Below are 12431 nucleotides of genomic sequence, written 5' to 3'. Positions count from 1 at the left end.
ATCCTGGCTCTGCCACTTGTCTGCTGTGTGACCTTGGGCAAGTTGCTTCTCATCTCAGTACCCCAGTTACCTCATATGTAAAATGATGATTAAGACTGTGAGCCCCACATGGGATGGGGACAGTCCAACCTGATTACCTGAAGCAGTGGCTCAATGGAAAGAGCCCGGGCTTTGGAGTCAGAGGTCATGGATTTGTATCCTGGCTCCGCCACACGTCTGCTGTGTGACATTGGGCAAGTCACTTAACATTTCTGAGCCTCAGTAACCCTATCTGTAAAATGGGGATGAAGACTGTGAGCCCCATGTGGGACAACCTGATCACCTTGTATCCCCCCAGTGCTTAGAACAGTGCTTTGCACATAGTAAGCGCTTAACAAATGCCATTATTGTTATTATTGCTCCAGTGCTTAGAACAGTGCTTGACACATAGTATGCACTTAATAAATCCTGTTATGATTATTTTGTCATTATTAATCCCCATTTTACGGAAGACGTAAGTGAGGCACAGAGAAATGAAACGACTTGCCAAAGTTGACAAAGCAGACAAGTGACATAGGCTGCATTAGAACCCAGGGCCTTCTGATGGTCAGGCTAATGGTCCATCCATTAGGCCACACTGCTTCTCAGTGTTATGCCCCATACCCTCTGACTCTCTCGCTGCTCTCAGTGCCCCAGGGGTAATATGATGGGTGGGAAGAGAGAATGTGAATGTTGCCACACAGATCAGCAGAACACCAAACAACTCCTGTGTGTACATACTCACCCCGATTTCTCAGAACTAAGGCTCACCCATTATTTCTGATGGGAGACTCCATCCCTGAACACCTAGTGCATTCAGCACACTCGACTGAGAATAGATTGTGTACGGAGAACTAGAGGAAGTATTTGGGAGCATACAATGAGAGTTACAGTCATAGTGCCTGCCCTCAAGAAATTGGCATTCTCATGGGGGAGAGCGGTAGGCACAGATTGTGTTAACAGGATTAATAGATGAAATGAACGTGCAACATACATTTGCTACTTGTGCTAATCTGTTGGGTTGACATGGTTGGGGAGGTGGGGATTGGTTGGGAATTGTGTTCTGTAGGAGAAGGGTTTTCAAGGGGAGCAGTGAAGGGGGGTGGGGAAGACAGGATCAATGTTTTGGATGTGTCTTGTCAGAGGTGAGAGGAAGGAGTGGTAACAAAGTTGGCTTGTGAGGAGTGAAGAGTGTGAGTGTGAGTGGGTGAGGACACTGGAAAGGTGAGAAGGAAGCAGTGTTGTGTCATGGAAAGAGCCTGGGCCTAGGAATTAGAGAACCTGTGTTCTAATCCCAGCTCTGCCGCTTGTCTGCTGTGTGACCTTGGGCAAGACCCTTAACTTCTCTGTGCCTCAGTTAACTCATTTGTGAAATGGGGGTTAAGACTGTGAAACCCCTATGGGACATGGACTGTGTCCAATCTGGTTAATTTGTATCTACCCCAACACTTTCTGGCACATAGTAAACACCCAACAAATACCATATACTCTAATAAAGGAGAGAGCTGGAAGAGAACCCTAAATCCAATGGGCAGAAAGTTTTGCTTTTCCTGGAGAAATCTGTAACCACAGAAGGTTTTTGAGGATCTGAGTGAAATGCTCTGATTCATAGCCAGTCAATCATTTTAAGAACTCAGTCCCCACAGCGGAATGTAGAAAAGTCTAAATGGGGGAGAGGCTGGGGGCAAGAAAACTAGTGAGTTGCAGCAATGCAACAGAGAGATGACAGGAATAAGACCCAACCTGGTGATTGAATGGGTGGGAGGAAGGAGCGAATTTGGAAAAATTTGAGAGGAAAAACCAGCAGGATTTAGTGGTGGTGTGGCCTAATGAAGCACTGGCCTGAGAGTCAGAGGTTTCTAATCCTGGCTCTGCCACTGTCTATTTTGTGACCTTGGGCAAGTCACTTAGCTTCTCTATGCCTCAGTTACCTCATTTGTAAAACATGGATCAAGACTTGGAGCACCAGTAGGATATAGACTATTTCCAACATGATTACCTTTTATCCACAGTAACACTTAGTACAGTGCCTGACATATAGTAAGCATTTAACAGATACCATTAAAAAAAAGTGTTGGGCCTGATTTGGGAGGAAGAAGACAGAGAGTAGACAAGATGAGACCAAGATTGCTAGCTTCAGGAAGCTAGTGATCAGGGGCTCACAGTTATTCAGCAACCCAGTATAATCATAGTAATGATAATAATAAATGATGATGATCAATCAATCAATCAGTCGTATTTATTGAGCACTTACTGTGTACAGAGCACTGTACTAAGTGCTTGGGAAGTACAAGTTGGCAACATATAGAGACATTCCCTACCCAACAGTGGGCTCACAGTCTAGAAGGGGGAGACGGAGAACAAAACCAAACATATTAACAAAATAAAATAAATAGAATAGATATGTACAAGTAAAATAAATAGAGTAATAAATATATATATATGTACATATATACAGGTGCTGTGGGGAGGGGAAGGAGGTAAGACACGGGGATGGAGAGGGGGACGAGGGGGAGAGGAAGGAGGGGGCTTAGTCTGGGAAGGCCTCCTGGAGGAGGTGAGCTCTCAGTAGGGCCTTGAAGGGAGGAAGAGAGCTAGCTTGGCGGATGTGGGGAGGGAGGGCATTCCAGGCCAGGGGGATGATGTGGGCCGGGGGTCAATGGCGGGACAGGCGAGAACGAGGCACGGTGAGGAGATTAGCGGCAGAGGAGTGGAGGGTGCGGGCTGGGCTATAGAAGGAGAGAAGGGAGGTGAGGTAGGAGGGGACGAGGTGATGGAGAGCCTTGAAGCCGAGGGTGAGGAGTTTCTGCCTGATGTGCAGATTGATTGGTAGCCACTGGAGATTTTTGAGAAGGGGAGTGATATGCCCAGAGCATTTCTGGACAAAGACAATCCAGGCAGCAGCATGAAGTATGGATTGAAGTGGAGAGAGACACGAGGATGGGAGAGCAGAGAGGAGGCTGATGCAGTAGTCCAGACGGGATAGGATGGGAGCTTGAACGAGCAGGGTAGTGGTTTGGATGGAGAGGAAAGGGCGGATCTTGGCAATGTTGTGGAGCACAGACCGGCAGGTTTTGGTGATGGCTTGGATGTGAGGGGTGAATGAGAGAGCGGAGTCGAGGATGACACCAAGGTTGCGGGCTTGTGAGATAGGAAGGATGGTAGTGCCGTCAACAGTGATGGGAAAATCAAGGAGAGGGCAGGGTTTGGGAGGGAAGACAAGGAGTTGAGTCTTGGACATGTTGAGTTTTAGGTGGCGGGCAGATATCCAGATGGAGATGTCCTGAAGGCAGGAGGAGATGCGAGCCTGGAGGGAGGGGGAGAGAGCAGGGGCAGAGATGTAGACTTGGGTGTCATCAGCGTAGAGGTGATAGTTGAAGCCGTGGGAGCGAATGAGGTCACCAAGGGAGTGAGTGTAGATCGAGAACAGAAGGGGACCGAGAACTGAACCTTGGGGAAACCTCACAGTAAGGGGATGGGAGGGGGAGGAGGAGCCTGCAATAGAGACTGAGAATGAAGGACTGGAGAGATAAGAGGAGAACCAGGAGAGGACAGAGTCTTTGAAGCCAAGGTTGGATAGTGTGTTGAGGAGAAGGGCGTGGTCCACAGTGTCAAAGGCAGGTCGAGGAGGATTAGGATAGAGTATGAGCTGTTGGATTTGGCAAGCAGGAGGTCATTGGTGACCTTTGAGAGGGCAGTTTCTGTGGAATGTAGGGGACGGAAGCCAGACTGGAGGGGGTCGAGGAGAGAGTTGGTGTTGAGGAATTCGAGGCAGCGCGTGTAGACAACTCGTTCAAGGAGTTTGGAAAGGAATGGTAGGAGGGATATGGGGCAATAACTAGAAGGTGAGGTGGGGTCAAGAGAGGGTTATTTTAGGATGGGAGAGACGTGGGCATGTTTGAAGGCAGAGGGGAAGGAACCAGTGGAGAGTGAGTGGTTAAAGATGGAGGTTAAGGAGAGGAGAAGGGATGGAGCAAGAGATTTCATGAGATGAGAGGGAATGGGGTCAGAAGCACAGGTGGCCAGAGTAGCACTTGAGAGGAGGGAGGAGAGCTCCTCTGAAGATACCGCTGGGAAGGATGGGAGAGTAGCAGAGAGTGTTGCGAGCCAGAGGGTTGGAGAAGGTGGGGGAGTGACTTTGGGGAGGTCAGACCTGATGGATTTAATTTTGTTAATGAAGTAGGAGGCCAGATCGTTGGGGGTGAGGGAAGGAGGAGGGGGAGGAACCGGGGGCCTGAGAAGGGAGTTGAATGTACGGAAGAGCTGACAGGGATGATGGGCATGGGTGTCAATAAGGGAGGAGAAATAGTTTTGTCTGGCAGAGGAGAGGGCTGAGTTAAGGCAGGAAAGGATGAACTTGAAGTGAACGAGGTTGGCATGGTGTTTAGACTTTTGCCAGCAGCGTTCGGCAGCTCGAGCATAAGAGCGAAGGAGGCGGACAGTGGCAGTGATCCAGGGCTGTGGGTTAGTGGTGCGAGAGTGGCGAAGGGAAAGGGGAGCGAGTGAGTCTAGCTGAGTAGAAAGGGTAGAGTTGAGAGCAGTAATCTGATCATCAAGACTGGGTAGAGAGGAGAGGGCGGCGAGGTGGGGTATGAGGCGTTCCGAAAGATCGGTGGGGTCCAGAGAGCGGAGATCTCTGTGAGGGAGTAATACGGATTTACAGGGGAAAGGAGTGTGAATGAGGAGGCAGGTGAGAAGATTATGATCAGAGAGAGGGATTTCAGAGTTGGTGAGGGTGGACACAGTGCAGTAGTAGGAGATGATGAAGTCGAGGGTATGACCAAGTTGGTGAGTGGGTGAGGTGGGGTGGAGCAAGAGGTTGGCAGCGTCAAGGACAGATAGAAGGCGGGTGGCAGAGGAGTCATCAGGGATATCCATGTGGATGTTGAAGTCTCCGAGGATCAGAGTGGGCATGGAAAAGGAGAAAAGGAAGGTGAGGAAGGGGTCAAAATCGTTAAAGAAGTTGGAGGTGGGGCCAGGGGGGCGGTAGATGACGGCTACAAGAATCTGGAGGGGGTGGTAGAGGCAAATAATGTGGGCTTCAAAGGAAGGGAAGGGAAGGAAAGGGAAGGGGGAGGAGGGATAGCGCGAAAGCGACATTGGGGGGGCGAGAAGGAAACCGACACCTCCTCCTTTTCCGGTGAGTCTGGGGGAGTGGGAGAAGAAGAGGCCTCCACTGGAGAGAGCAGCAGAAGAGACCGTGTCATCTGGAGACGACCATGTTTCAGTTAGGGCGAGTAGGAGTAGAGAGCTGGAAAGGAATAGGTCCAGGATGAAAGGGATCTTACTTAAAACGGAGCGGGGGTTCCAGAGACCACACTTGGCAGTAGCTGTCGAGGGAGGGGAGGGAGGGGGAAGGGTGCAAGGGGTGCGGAGGGCTTGGATTGGGATGAGTTGGCAGGGGCCTGGGCGGGGAGAGTGGGAAGAGGGGTGGCGATGGGAAAGGAGAACTGGGATGGGGTGGGGGCGGGGAGAAGGGGAGGGAGGGGGTTGGGAGGAAGGAGTGGAGGACTGGCGCTGGTACAGAGGGATCCTTGGTAGGGGTTGAGGGGGAGGGAAAAAGCTGGGTGGGAGAGGGGAAGGGGAAGGTGAGGAATGGGAATGGCAGTTGGGAGCAAGGGAATTGAAATGATGATAATACCAATAATAATGGATAATAATAATGGCATTTGTTAAATGCTTTCTATGTGCCAGGCACTGTTCTAAGTGCTGGGGTAGATATGAGATAATCGGGTTCAACATAGTCTTTATCCCACATAGGGCTCACAGTCTTAATCCACATTTTACTGATGAAGGAACTGAGCCACATAGAAGTGAAATGACTTGCGTAAGGTCACATTGCAGACAAGTGGCAGAACTGGGATTAGAACCCATGACCTTCTGATTCCCAAGCCCATATTCTATCCACTAGGCCATGATGCTTCCCATGCAAAGTGTGATATTTGTTAAGTGCTTACTAGGTGTCAAATACTGAGAAGAAGCGTGGTCTGGGAATCCGAAGGACCTGGGTTCTAATCCTAACTCTGCTACTTGTCTGCTGTGTGACCTTGAGCAAACTACTTAACTTCTCTGTACCTCAGTTACCTCATCAGTAAAATGGGGACAAAGACTGTGAACTCCTGTGGGACTTGGACTGTGTCCAACCTGATTAACTGGTATCTACCCCAGAGTTTAGTACAGTGCCTGGCACCTATTAAGCATTTAACATGCCATTAAGAAAAAAAAGCGCTGTTTGAGATTAGATCCTGATGGGGCATGGGAAGGTGAGGGAGCCTTGAAGGGTCTGAACTGTGGGTCTTCAGGTGGTCTCTGACTCCCAAGGGACTCTCCCCAGAGGAACACTGGGGCCCATCTTCCCTACTCCTCCCCAGACAGACTGGGAGTGAAGGCGAAATGGAGGCAGAGAACCAACTCAAGCATGGGATCCTAGCCAAACCTGCTGACCTTGCAGAAACAAGCATGATCTTGAGGTGGAAGAGTAGTGCTTTTTTGCTTGTGTGTTTTTGTTTTTAAATGGTATTTGTTAGGCACTCACTATGTTCCAGGCACTTTACCAATCACTGGGGTGGATACAAGCTAATCATGTTGGACACAATCCCTGTCACACATGGGGCTCATAATCTTAATTCCCATTTTAAAGGTGAGGAATGGAGGCACAGAGAAGTGAAGTGACTTACCCCAGGTCACACAGCAGACAAGTGGCGGGGCCAAGGTTAGAACCCAGGACCTCTGACTTCCAGTCGTGGGCTCTTTCCACTAGTCCACGCTGCCACTCTTTGAAGCCCAGCACACAGAAAAGTTTCCCGGACCTGTGCTGGGGCCCTGGTACCCAAGGACAAAGAAACACAAGGGCCACATCTGTCCCCTGGGGCAGGAGGCAGTGGGTGGAGTCATTCCCGGGAATCAGTCAATTAATCAACAGAATTAATTGAGCACCTTCTCTGTGTAGAGCACTGAATTAAGCATTTGAAAGTGTGCAATAGTGTTAGTAGACATGAGCCCTGCCCTCAGGGAGTGTACAGTGAGAAGCAGCATAGTGTAGTGGACAGAGTACAAGCCTATTCATTCATTCATTCATTCATTCATTCATTCATTCAATCGTATTTATTGAGTGCTTACTGTGTGCAAAGCACTGTACTAAGCGCTTGCGAAGTACAAGTTGGCAACATATAGAGACAGTCCCTACCCAACAGTGGGCTCACAGTCTAGAAGGGGGAGACAGAGAACAAAACAAAACATATTAACAAAATAAAATAAATAGCATCAATATGTACAAATAAAATAGAGTAATAAATACGTACAAACATGTATACATATATACAGGTGCTGTGGGGAGGGGAAGGAGGTAAGGCGGGGGTGATGGGGAGGCCTAGAGTCAGAAGGTCATGGGTTCTAATACTGACTTTTCCATTTGTCTGCTATGTGACCTGGGGCATGGCACTTCACTTCTCTATGCCTCAGTTACCTCATCTGTAAAATGGGAATTGAGACTGTGAGCCCCACATGGGACAGGGACTGTGTCCAGTCCAATTTGCTTGCATCCACTCCAGCATTTAGTACAATGTCTGGCACATAATTAGCACTTAGCAAATACCATAATAATAATAATTATTATTATTATGACAGTCTAGTGGGAGAGTTAGACACAAAATAATCCGTCAGTGAAGTATCTGCTTTGTTTCTCTCCTCTCCCTATGTACTCAGCCCATGTAGCACAGGGATTGTGTCCGGCCTGGTTATCTTGAATCGAGTCCAGCGTTTAGTACAGTGCTTGGCACATAGTAAGAATGTTAACAAATATAATAATGATAATAATGATGGTATTTGTTAAGTGCTTACCATGTGTCAAGCACTGTTCTAAGCGCTGGGATAGATACACGGTAATCAGGTTGTCCCATGTGGGGCTCATAGTCTTAATCCCCATTTTACAGAAGAGGTAACTGAGGCCCAGAGAAGTTAAGTGACTTGCCCAAAGTTACACCGTTGATAAGTGGCGGAGCTGGGATTATAATAATTATTAATGAGATTCTCTGATGTAAAAGCAGCTTGGCCTAGTGGGTAGATTATGGGCCTGGGAGTCAAAGGACCTGTTCTAATCCCAGGTCTGCCACTTGTCTGCTATGTGATCTTGGGTAAACCACTACACTCTTCTGTGCTTCAGTTACCTCACCTGTAAAATGGCGTTTAAGATTGTTAGACCCATTTGGGACATGGACTGTGTCCAACCTTAATAGCTTGTATTCGTCGCAGGGAATACAATTCGTACTGTACAATTCGTACAGTGCCTGGCATTTGAGATCGGCCTCAGATATGTCCACAGTTCTCTGATCAGAGTGAGCCAAACTGACTCCATTTTGGAAAGGCCCACCATCTCCTCTGTTATCCAGGAATTGTTACATGCTTTTATTGTTTAAGTATGGGACAATGTTCTGTGTAATGAAGACCTTGTAGTTCACAAGAAGAAGCCATGGTTTGTAGTTATAGCCCAAGGATTGCATTTAGATAAGAGGGATTAAATATTTTACCCAGTTTCCTGAAACCTTCCCCATCTGCCATTCCCATGAAATATTTATATATAGATTAGGGCTCATGTGGAAGAAGCTCAATGTTATGCACTACAGGCAGATAATCTTTTCCAAAATATGGAATATGGACACCCAGCTTCCACATCCACGCCACCCCCACCACCCCAACCCCCAAAAGTTTTGTGCACCTAGGTAAACTGCTGCTCCTTGTAACCCAGAGGGGAGGCTAGGATAGCCCAGAGTCGCTTGGCTTACACTGGGTCGCCTGGCCTGAGGTTCTGTAAAGGACCCGCCAAGTCCTAGAAAGGAAAAGGGATTTGAGGATCTGTCCACCTGGGGTAGAGTAAGGTACATGAGCGTGAACCACCCTATGTTTGGGTGAGACACTGGGACCTTAGGGGATGCAATAATTTTGTTCGTGGGACACAAAGGGAATGTAATAAATTTGTTTGTGGTTTGTGACTATTTTGTGCATTGAAGCCATTGCTTTCATAGGTTTATGCATTAAAACCATAGCTCTTGTTGTTTTTCACATTACAGTCATAGCATTCACAGCAAGACTCTGTGTATCTATTTGTGTCATTCTTCCGTGCCTGGATCTATGTGCCCATGGGTAAACCACCTCCTTTGGGGTATGTCATAATTTGGTGTCAGAAGTGGGATCCATGGCTGCAGACAAGGAACAAATTGGGGCGATAGGGGAGCAGGGCTGGAGATGTCCTAATTGGTATCAATCCTGGGTCGAAACGTCATGGCAGAGTGAGACCCTGTTATATAATCAGTTTAAAGACTGGCAGACTGCCAGTAAGAATAAGGGGAAGGGTAAAGAGGCATTTATTGGACTCCTACTGGAGACCCTCGGCGCTGCCAGAAAGAGTGCCTGAGACACCGAAGAACAGGTGAATCATGCATTGAGGAGGCTGAATAAGACACAGCCGTGTTGGAGGAGGAACTCTGGGGAGCTTACTGAGTGAATCCGAATACTGGAGGGGAAGTTAGAGCCCATTGCCTCGGAGTAGCTAGAAGAGTGCTGGCACCATACACGTTAGAGTGGCTCTGTATGAAGATGAAATTGAGTGGGATCGTTATGGCCCCTGGGGCCTGCCCCTTGAATCTGATCCCCTTCCGGGGGGTGATGGGGATGACCCCTGCAGAATACAGGAAACACCTGAAAACCCCGACTTTGGTCCACCCCCTCAAGGGCCTGTACATGTTTACCTGGTTATCACAGAGGAGGTCATCCCACCGGATCTGGTTGGACCAGTAGAAGCAGAAGTGGGACCTCCCGGTGGCCAAGGGAGGAGCAGCTGGTGGCTTTGATGGAGTGGCCAGTGGGCCACATCGAATAGTGTGATAATCCATTTTACTGGAGGAGAGTTGACCGGCTTTCAGAAGCGGTTCTGTAAGCTGTCCACTGAAAAATGGTTTGACTGGATCCACTGCCTGTGGGAAGTAGGGGCAACGGTGACCCCATTAGTCCCCGAGGAAGTGCAGGCCTACAGGTCACCCTTGGCCTTCAATTAACAACACCTCCAAACACAGGTCCCATCTTCTCCCTTTGGAAAAGTGCCCTCCATTTAGTCAGGGGTATTCTCTGAGAGGACGCATTGGGCCGGTAGGTAAGTGGGCAATCCTAGATGACCTGGAGGGGATATTGGAAAAATTGGCTACAGAAACTGTCCTAAATGAGAATCAGGAAGATGAGAATGATCCCATGGCCCAAATAATCTCAGATAGTGTTATGCAGAGACTCACCAAGCAGGATGCCTTGGGAGGGCCCCGATTCATAGCGATGGTGCTGTTTGGGGCTAGAGGACTAGATGTGACCCATCATACCTTTGGAGATCTTATCTCTTCAGCTGCCGAGGACTGGGGTGTTCATACTCCTCTGGATGAGAGGCAAGTTCAGGAGTTAGTGTCTGCCCTGGTAACTAGGGCACGGAAACCTGGGAAACTTCCATCCCTAAGGCTAGGGACAAGGGAAGCAAAGAGGGTCGGAAGCCTGGGGTGGCCCGGGGGCTGGAGTTCAGATGATAGATGTGTCCCCTAGAGGTGGCTAACACAGTAGGGAGGCTTTAAAAGGGAACAGCTAGATGGGCTCCCCACAGAGGTCCTCAGTCTGTTATGGGATAGACAGCCCAAAGGGAAAGGAGGAAAGTTTCGGGAGGCAGAAAACTGATAAGGGATCCCAAGTGCCCCTCCCTCCCGGCAGTCTGAATAGTACAGACCGAAGTGATCCCCTCCCCAAGCCCCCATCTGAGAGCCCTGGTCTCAGGAGGGAGGTGGGTCAATTTCCTCATAGACACCAGGGCACAGATCTCTATGATCACAAAAGGGGACATTGTGGACCAGTGCCGGCTGAAGGGAACCATTTCGGTTGGGCAATTAATGGAGGAATGACTAAATAACCCCTGGTGCAGCTGGTGCTTTCCCTCCCAGAAGGTGACTCCCCATGTGTCTTAGCTGAGGACCTCTTAGCCCTCATGGTTAAGGATATTTTGAGCCACACCCACTTAGAGACCTCCATGGGAATGTGGATTCCTGCCTGGGTAGAGGGAGAGAAAGTCGGGAGGTCGGGACTCTTGGCGGGTCTTTTAACACCAGACCGCCCCTGAGCTTCCCCCATCCCAGATCACCACTTAAGACAGTATTAGAATCCCTCTGGCCACTAAGGGGGCAGTCACTGAGCTCCTGCAGGACCTCCAGGCCCAGGGAATTATTTGTGCTGCCCAGTCCCTGTACAACTCTCCTGTGTGGCCCGTACAAAAACCCAGTGGCACCTGGCACCTAACCGGAGACTACCAGTCCCTAAACAACCATACAGGACCCCTTCATGCCACTGTTCAGTTCATGGTAGATACCTGACAGAAATTAGTAGCCTATCCTATGCCATGGATGGCTGCCATCGATGTGAAGGACATGATTTTCATGGTTCCCCTGCAACTGGGTGAACACCCTCTTTTGGGGTACGTTACTGGTATACAGTAAGCACTTCATGCATTCCTTCAATCGTATTTACTGAGTGCTTATTGTGTGCAGAGCACTGCACTAAGTGCTTGGAAAGTGCAATTCAGTAACAGAAACAATCTCTGCCTACAACGAGCTAAATAAAATGTAAAATGTTTTTAAAAATTATTCATTCATTCATTCATTCAATCATATTTATTGAGCGCTTACTGTGTGCCTAGCACTGTACTAAGGAAAGTATTGAGAGAGATAGTACAATATAAGAATAAACAGACATTCCCTGCTCACAACGAGCTTATAGTCTGGTGGGGGAAGACAAACATTAATATAAATAAAGAAGTACAGATGTGTACATAAGTGCTGTGAGGCTAGGAGTAGGGAGGAGAAAAGGGAGCAGGTCTGGGAGATGTAGAAGGGAGGTGGAGAAGAGGAAAGGGGGAGTTAAGGAAGGCCTCTTGGAGAAAAAGTGCTTTCAATAAGGCTTTGAAGAGGGGGAGAGTAATTATCCGTTGGACTTGAGGAAAGAGGGTGTTAAGGCCAGAGGTAGGACTTGGCCGAGGGGTTGGTGGAAGATAGACGAGATTGAGGTACAGGGAGAAGGTTAGTATTAGAGCAGCAAAATATGCAAGGTGAGTTGTAGTAGGAGAGTAGTAAGGTGAGGGCAAGGTGATTGCATGCATTAAAGCTAATGATGAGGAGTTTTTGTTTGATGCGGAAGTGGATGGACAACCACTAGTGTTTCTTGAGGAGTGGGGAAACATGGCCTGAACAGTTTAGTAGAAAAATGTGATGTACGGACTGGAGTGGGGAGAGACAGGAGGTGGGGAGGTAAGTTGGGAGGCTGATGCAGTTAATGAAAGTACAATAAAAATTCAAAATATTATTATCTCTCCAACCCCAAATCTCAGATGAAGAACTGCA

Source organism: Tachyglossus aculeatus, chromosome Y4 (assembly GCF_015852505.1).
Source record: "Tachyglossus aculeatus isolate mTacAcu1 chromosome Y4, mTacAcu1.pri, whole genome shotgun sequence".
Lineage (NCBI taxonomy): Eukaryota > Metazoa > Chordata > Mammalia > Monotremata > Tachyglossidae > Tachyglossus > Tachyglossus aculeatus.
Note: the sequence above shows the minus strand (reverse complement) of the source record.